Below are 8,515 nucleotides of genomic sequence, written 5' to 3'. Positions count from 1 at the left end.
TAGAAAACAGACGAACTGAGACGAAGTCATGCAGGTGAAGGAGTTTAATTGATTTAGTGATTGTAGATTGTGGAACGACATTGACGTCAGTCCCAGGAGTTTTTGTATTGACACTGCCTACTGGAACAAAAACTGTAAGAAAATCTTTGCACCCATTCAGGTAATTGGAGGGAAGATGATATGTTGAGATCTGTATTCTCACCAGTTGTACAATGGTGATTATGTTTTACAGATATAGTTTATTGATGCACCATACTTTGCTTTCCCCCAAATCTCTTTTGAGCAAAGTGCACAAACATTGAGTTAATGATTGGAAACATCCTGGTGTACGTATTTTATAGTTATTGTCACATTTCACAAGAAACATTGAAAAGCTTGTCTTACAAATTGCTTATGCAGATCAAATCATGACACAGTACAGTGAGCTAGAGTAAGGTAAAACAGTAATGTGGAAGAAAATGTGACAGCTATCAAAAACATGCACTACAGGTAAACGATAAAGTGCAAGATCATAACGAGGTTGATTGAGAGTCCAGGACTCCATCTTATCAAACAAGAGTCTGGTAATAGTGAGATAGAAGCTGGCCTTTAGACTGGAGGTACCTGATTGCAGGCTTTTGTATCTCCTGCCCAATGGGAGAGGAGAGAAGATGAGTAGGTCTGGGGTAGGGTCTTTGATTATGTTGGTTCCTTTCGTGAGCCAGCAAGAAGTATAGATAGAGGCCACAGAAGGGAAGTTGGTTCCTGTGATGTGTTGAGCTATGTCCACAACTCACTGCAGTTGCCATACCAAGCAGAATACTTTCTTTGGTTCACCAATAAAAATTGGTAAGAGTCGACGGGGACATGCCAAATTTCTTTAGCCTCCTGAGGAAATTGTCGGAACGTGAGTGAACTTTGAAACTATATGCTGGAAGGGATACAGTATGCAAAAGCAGCCTGCCCAGTAGATGCAGATCTAGTCGTAGAATCTCAATCACAAAGGACATCTTTGGAAGTGTGCCTTTAAATCCTTAAGTGCTTGAAGCAAATATCAAATACCTAAGTGAATGCGATCGTGCACCCTGCAGGCATGATGAGCAGCTTGGATCATCACATAATGGAAAAATTTGGGGGATTTTGGAATTGATTATTAAGTTGATCTATTTTTGGATGATTATTTGGCTAAGATTAGATCCAAAGGAGTAGGCGTGAGGAGGGAAGCTGGAAGCCAGGAGCAGATAGGCAGTGATTTGGCCACCACTGCCGGCCCACCAGCTGGAGAGTGTGTGGTTAATGGTTGAAACACTCGGTGAAGGTTGGGAACCACCTGATAACATCTGCTCCTGGCTGAAGGCTATGGTTACCTTATAAGGTAACTGGAGAATGCACCCTAACAGGTGTATGTAACAAGTAATCTCTGGTTTGTACCAGTGACTTACAGGAAAGACTGGATGGCAACCGAGGAAGGTCAGTGACGCTGGAGAGACAGCTGATCTCCAGGAAAAATTGGCACGGGCTCACAAGGCTAGCAACCTTGTGGGCAGCACTCGCAAGAGGGCACCACTCAAGCTACGATTGAACACAAAGAGCAATACCCCCAGAGTCTCCCGAGAGCAGGGGAGGATGAGAGACTCAACAGGACGGTCATACCGGCAATGGCCAGGACAGGAAACATGACTACGAGGAAGCTAAAGCAAACAGCACTGACCGAAGAGGAATTCACAGTAAGGTGTCATTGTGGGAAAGTCTGCTAAAACATCAGAGGGCTCAAGGTACACCAGAGCAAGACTAGATGTGGATCAATGGTGACCCAAGTGCAGCGCACGGACTTAGTGTCCGGTGAGACGAAGGAGAATTCCAGCCAGGAAGCACCCCACAGAGCTGAAGATCTCTCCGCTCTTGAGTCGCCTCAGTACCGAACAACAGACCTAGTGAGTCCCTCTTCGGTTACCCCAATCCATTCGTCAAGGAAAGACAGGATCAAATGGCCTAGATCGTCAGAACAATGTCGCCTGGATGCAGTTCGATGATGATCTAGATGGCATCCTGGAAGTTGCCTTAGCAGGTCCAGTACACAAAAAGTTCAACTGACTCACAGCCATAGCGTACAATCTAGCTAAGGAACGATTTGGCCCAATAGAGCGGAAAAGCCAGCCCGAGTTGCCGCGGCAACCAAATGGGAGGGAAACGGAGATTCGTTGCTTGAGAGGCGAATTAAAGGGGCTCAACAAGAGGTTTAAAACCAGCTCACTGGCCGAAAAAGATGGTATCAAGGACTTAACCAGTATGCTGTGGGAAAAGCTGTGCAAACTCCGGAGGGCGGAACATCTGCGTCAGCAAAGAAGGAAGAGAGAGAAAAGGCGAGCACAGTTTGTGAGAGATCCATTCAGCTTCACCAGGACTCTTCTCAGCCAACAAAAATCTGGTATACTATCCAGCTCGAAGCCAGAGGTAGAGGAATTCCTGCGGGAGGCACTCTGCGACCCATGGAGGGGGCAGGGACTAGGAACCAATCGGGCTGTTCCATCAAGTTGGAAATTGGCAGAGGGATGCTTTATTCCAAAGGAAGAGGTTTCTTCCACAATTGCCCACTTTAAGACAATTTCTCTCTTGGATGTGGACTGTAAGATTTTCTTTTTTGTGCTCGCAAGAAGGCTGACTTCTTACTTGACGCAGAACTGCTATATCAACACATCCATCCAGAAAGGCGGTATTCCAGGCTTTTCGGGGTGTCTGGAACACACCTCAATGATTAGCCATTTGATCCATGAGGCCAAGCAGAAAAAAGGCGACCTAACAGTTGTCTGGTCAGACCTCGCGTACACCTATGGGTCTATTCCATATGACCTCATCCTAGAAGGACTCGACCACCACTACATCCCAGTGGCTGTTCGAGACATGATCACCAGCTACCTAGGAGAACTCAAACTCAGATTTACATCAGCCCATTTCACAACTGGTTGGCAGGACCTCCAGAAGGGGATTCCAAAAGGGTGCACCATCTCCCCCATCCTATTTATTATGGGAATGAGCCTCCTATTATCAACAGCAGAAGATGTAACCCGCGGCCCAACACTGGAGTCGGGCATTGTTCAGCTGGCCCTACGAGGGCTCATGAACGACATCACTATAACAACTGTGTCACATGTCCAAGCAAGATGGGTATTGGAAACCCTGGACAATGTAGCCACTTGGGCAAGGATGTCCTTCAAGGCCAAGAAGTCCAGGTGCATGGTGATCAGAAAGGGAAAATTTAGCCTCCAGGTTCAGAGTGAGGTCATCCCTTCCATCGAAGACAACCCGATAAAATGCTTGGGGAAGCGGTTTAATGTGTCACTGACAGATGGGGCCAATGTCACCAATGCTGTGAAGCAGACAGACGAATGGCTGAAGAAGATCGACAAATCCCGACTTCCGGGTAAATTCAAGACCTGGCTGTACCAATACGGCATTCTGCCCAGGCTTCTCTGGCTCTTCACACTTTATGAGTTCCCCATGACTGTCGTGGAGGGCATCAAGAGGAAAACCAACAAGCACCTGCGGAGATGGTTGGGAGTTCTCCCAAGCTTCTCTTCAGTGGGCCTCTACATTCGGTCTGGGCATCTTGGGCTTCCCCTGTCATCTGTTGTGGAGGAATTCAAGGTGGCAAAATGCAGAGCCTTGTTAAGCTTGAGAGATTCCAATGATGTCTTGGTAAAGCAAGCAGGCATCACAACCAGATCTGGGCGCAAGTGGGCAACCAACGCAGCTGTGGAGGAGGCAGTGTGTTCTCTGAAGCCGCGAGATATCATCGGCAACCCCTGCATTGGGCGGCAAGGCCTCGGCTCAGTTCACTTCCAGAATTGGGGAAACGCAAGCATAAGGAACAGGCGAGACATGATACAGGCAGAAGTACGGATCTGTGAAGAAGAGAAGCGGATTTCAAAGGCAGTGGAACAAGGGTCCCAGGGTGCCTGGACAAAATGGGATCTGCCTAAACGCAAGATCTCATGGGCAGAGTTATGGAGACTGGAGCCCTTCCGTATTTCCTTCCTCTTGCGATCCGTGTATGACACCCTTCCTTCACCATTACATCTGTACACATGGGCGATGAGAGAGGACCTGAACTGTAAGCTCTGTGGTCAAAAGGGGATGCTGGCTCATATACTGTCCGGGTGTAAAACAGCTCTAACTCAAGGATGGTATAGGTGGCGCATGATAAGGTGCTTCTGGCTCTTGCTTGACACACTACAGCGAGAGAGATGCAAGAAGAGGACGGCTGGCACAGATTTGAGGAAGGCCATCACCTTCATCAAAGAGGGAGCTAGGCCTTTCGTAACCAAACAACCAAAGCCCAATCTGCTGCTAACAGCCAGGTCCTGGGAGATGAGGGTCGAAGTGGGAAGGAGGTTGCAGTTCCCAGATGTGGTGCACACAACCCTACGCTCGGACATTGTACTGTGGTCAACCAAAGACAAGAAAATAATTCTGATTGAGCTGACTGTGCCATGGGAGGAGGGATGGGAAGAGGCCCACGAGAGAAAGGCCTTGAAGTACCAGCCCTTAGTGCAGGAGTGTAAAGACAAGGGATGGCAGGCATGGTTGTTCCCTGTGGAGATCGGCTGCAGAGGTTTCCCAGCCAAATCAGCATGGCGGTTGTTGTCAGATCTGGGCCTGGACGAAAGGAGCTAAAAACAAGTAGCTCTTAGGATGGGGCGGGGAAGAGGCAGAACGAGCCTCTTGTTGGATTTGGAGTAGGCGAGAGGAGGGAAGCTGGAAGCCAGGAGCTGATGGGCAGTGATTTGGCCACCACTGCCAGCCCACCAACTGGAGAGTGTCGTGGTTAAGGGTCGAAACACTTAGTGAAGGTTGGGAACCACCTGATGACATCTGCTCCTGGCTGAAGGCTACAATTACCTTATAAGGTAACTGGAGAATGCACCCTAACAGGTGTATGTAACAAGTTTGGATAATTATTGGCTAAGATTAGACCCAAAGGCAAAGCTAAGCATTCCTATCTGTCATCTAGTACTTGTGAAGAATTCATTAATTTGATGAGGTGGAAAATTAAAATCACGTATGTAGCAGAACTGTAACAAGTCAAATACGTTTTATTGATCATGAATTTATCAGCAGATTTATTATATGTCGATCAGGTTACTTTTGCAGTCAGAATTGTTAATTCAAAGGAGGAATCTGTGGCATGATTAAGAATTAATGATTGCAGATGCAATTCTTGCTGGTTGTGTGCTTGCAATGGTGAACAATTTTGGAAATTCCCACTTGCCATGGGCATATAATGATGCTAGTGGTATGTCAAGGGAACAGTTTACAGGTTTACCTAAAGTAATTACGTTTATTAATATGCTACAGAAACTCAACAGGTCAGGTAACATCTGTGGAAATAAGTAATGTTTCAGGCCAAGACTCTTCATCAGTGCTGGAAAGGAAGGAGGAAGATGCCAGAATAAGAAAGTGGGGGGGAAGAGGGAAAAGTACAAGCTAGAAGGTGATAGGTGAAGCCAGGTGGGGGGTTGGGAATGAAGTAAGAAGCTGTGAAAGGTGGAAAAGGCAAAGGTGCTGGAGGTAAGCCCTCACCTGCATTCTCCATTTCCTGCACATCTGCATTCACCCCATCCTCCTGCCATCTTAACACAGATAGGGATCCTCTTGTCCTCACCTACCACCTCATGAGCCTCCGCATCCACAGCATCTTTCTCTACAACTTCTGCCATCTTCAAGGAGAACCTACCACCAAACACATCTTCACCACCCCCTCCCCTGCAAATCTCCACTTTCCACAGGGATTGCTACCTTCATGATTCCCTTGTCCATTCGTCCTTCCCCAATAATCTTGGTCATGGCACATTTTCCTGCAAGTGACAGAAACGCTACACTTGCCCATTCACCTTATTTCAGGACCCCAAATAATCCTGCCAGGTGAGGCAACACTTCACCTGCAAATCCATCAGAGTCATTGACTGTATCCGGCACTCCCAATGTGGCCTCCTCTACGTTAGCCAGACCTGATGTAAACTGGCGGAACTCCGCTCCATCTGCAAAAAGCCAAATTTCCCAGTGACCAACCATTTAAATTCCCATCCCCATTCCCGTTCCAGCATGTCTGCCCAAGGCCTCCTCTTCTGTCATGATGAGACCACTCCGTATGGAGGAACTACACCTCATATTCTTTCTCGGTAGATGGCACGAACATTGATTTCTCCTTCTGGTATTTTTATTCCCCTTACCTTTCACTCTTCTTCTATTCCTCACTCTGGCCGCTTACCTCTTCTTCTCACCTGCCTATCACCTCCACCTAATGCCCCTCCTCCTTCCTTAACTCCCATGTTTCACTCAACTCTCCTATCAGATTTTCTTCTTCTCCAGCCTTTTGCCTTTTCCACCTGCCACCGTTACTTGCTTCATTCCACCACCACCTTCTGGGCTTCACCTAGCACCATTCTCTCCCCATACCATCTTACTCTGGCATCTTCTCCACACCCTTCCAGTCCTGATGAAGGGTCTCAGGCCAAAATGTTGGCTGTTTATTCATTTCCATAGATGCTGCCAGACCGACTGAGTTCCTCCAACATTTTGTGTGTGTTGCCCTGGATTTCCAGCAGCTGCCGAATCTCTTTTGTGTTTATAATGCGACACAGTCCTTGTATTGCCCATTCTCTAAATTTAGTGAATTTTAACAGTTTTAACAATAACTCTTTGAATGCCATGTCCCTATCTAGCTTGTATGCTTTCTGTTCAAAATTCACATTTCACAGAAACATGTTCACTGAAGTCTGAGGCCAATGGCTCCTAGCACTCATGTCAGTTGGCCACAAGAGGGCGCGGTTGAGCAAATTCCAAGAGCGTGTCCAAACTACAAATCAACAAATTGCAGAGGATCTATCAAAATGGACAAAGAAGACACTTGACACCCAATTGGAAGCTGAGCAAGATGAAACTATTGAAAAACCCCCTCTGGCATCAGTAATGGATTGCAGATTTCAGTAAAAATCAAGAAAACCTGCAGATGCTGGAGATCTAAAATATAATTGGAAACTGCGAGAAAAAACTCAACAGGTTAGGCTGCCTCCTTCGGAACAGAAAATACTAACATCTGCCACAAATGAATGTTGGTTACATTTACTCTGATGATAAGACTTTTGATACAAGTGTGTCTGAAATGCCTCCCTTCTTCCTGAATTATAGTTTCCTCTCTTACCATTGTTAACAAAGCCCTTGACTGCATTTTATGCAGTTCCTGTGCCTCTGCTCTCGCCTCTCTACTCTCGGACAGCACAAGGATAGAGGTACCCTAGCCCTCACCTTCCACCCCACCAGCATCCACATTCAACTCTGCGATTTCCTGGATTTTCGAAGAGATTCCACCACAAGCCTCACCTTCCTCTCCTTCCCTCTTAGTAATTCAAAGACTGTTCCATGAATCCCTTGTCCAGTCCTATGTTCTCACCAATCACCCTCTACCAATGGTGCTTTGCCAGGCATAGCAGGCTATGTAGCGTTTGTCCTTTCAACTCTTCCATTCCCACTATCCAAAGATCCAAATTTCCTTGCACATCTTCCAATCTAGTGTACTGCACTCACAATGTGTTCTCCTCGATGTTGCAGAAATCAGACACTGATTTGGTGAACATTTTGCGGAGCGGCTATACTCAACTCAGAGCAATAATCCTGCTGGCTGCCATGACAACTCCCCATCCCACTCCTTGACCTATCAGTCTGAGGCCTCCCCCGAGTAACACTGAGGCCCAATGCAAGCTTGATGAAAAGAGCTTTATCTTCCAACTGGGCATGTCAAAATTGAAGTGAAGTTTACTGTTGCATCCTTCTGGACTCAATTTTGAATTCTGCAACCGCAGTTTGTATCCACCAACAATCTGTGATTATTGACACTGCTTAATCCCTCTCTCTCTCTTCTTTCTTTGGAAGTGGAGAATATGTCTCTCCTCACCTGCAGTTTAATGAGCTTCCTTTTCCATCCTTCTCTGTTTTAACAAAGAGTCTTCGATCTGCTATGTTAACTTGATTTCTCTTCCAATAGATGTGGCCTGAACGGCTGAATATTTCCAACATTTTCTGTTTTTAGTTTACATTCACCAGTGGTTTTGGAGGACCAGCAATTAGTGGGAGCAAAGTGACAGTGAGCCTCAATTCGATTACTGCACCTGTCTCAATCATTTAAGGCTTCCCTTTGAGATCAATTTCAGCATTTTAAAAGTGGGTCTAAGAGCATATTCAAGGCTGTTTCACAAAAGTATCAAAATGATCTATCTCTCTGTCTATCCATCCCATAATGATCTAATTCATATGCAAAATTAGAAAGTTTGTAGTTGAACATAAGAGATCTGAGAGAAAACTAAATGCTTGCATTGAAACCCTTGTGACCACATGGGTTTCCTCAGGATGTTTCAGTTTCCTCCCACAGTTCAAAAACCTACCGGTCAGGAGGTTACATCGGTATTTGTAAATTGTGCGGTGATAGGCCAGGGTTCAATAGGAGGGCTGCTAGGCGGCAAGGCTCATTGGGCTGGAAGGG

This window comes from Mobula hypostoma, chromosome 22 (assembly GCF_963921235.1).
Source record: "Mobula hypostoma chromosome 22, sMobHyp1.1, whole genome shotgun sequence".
NCBI classification, from domain to species: Eukaryota; Metazoa; Chordata; class Chondrichthyes; order Myliobatiformes; family Myliobatidae; genus Mobula; species Mobula hypostoma.
Note: the sequence above shows the minus strand (reverse complement) of the source record.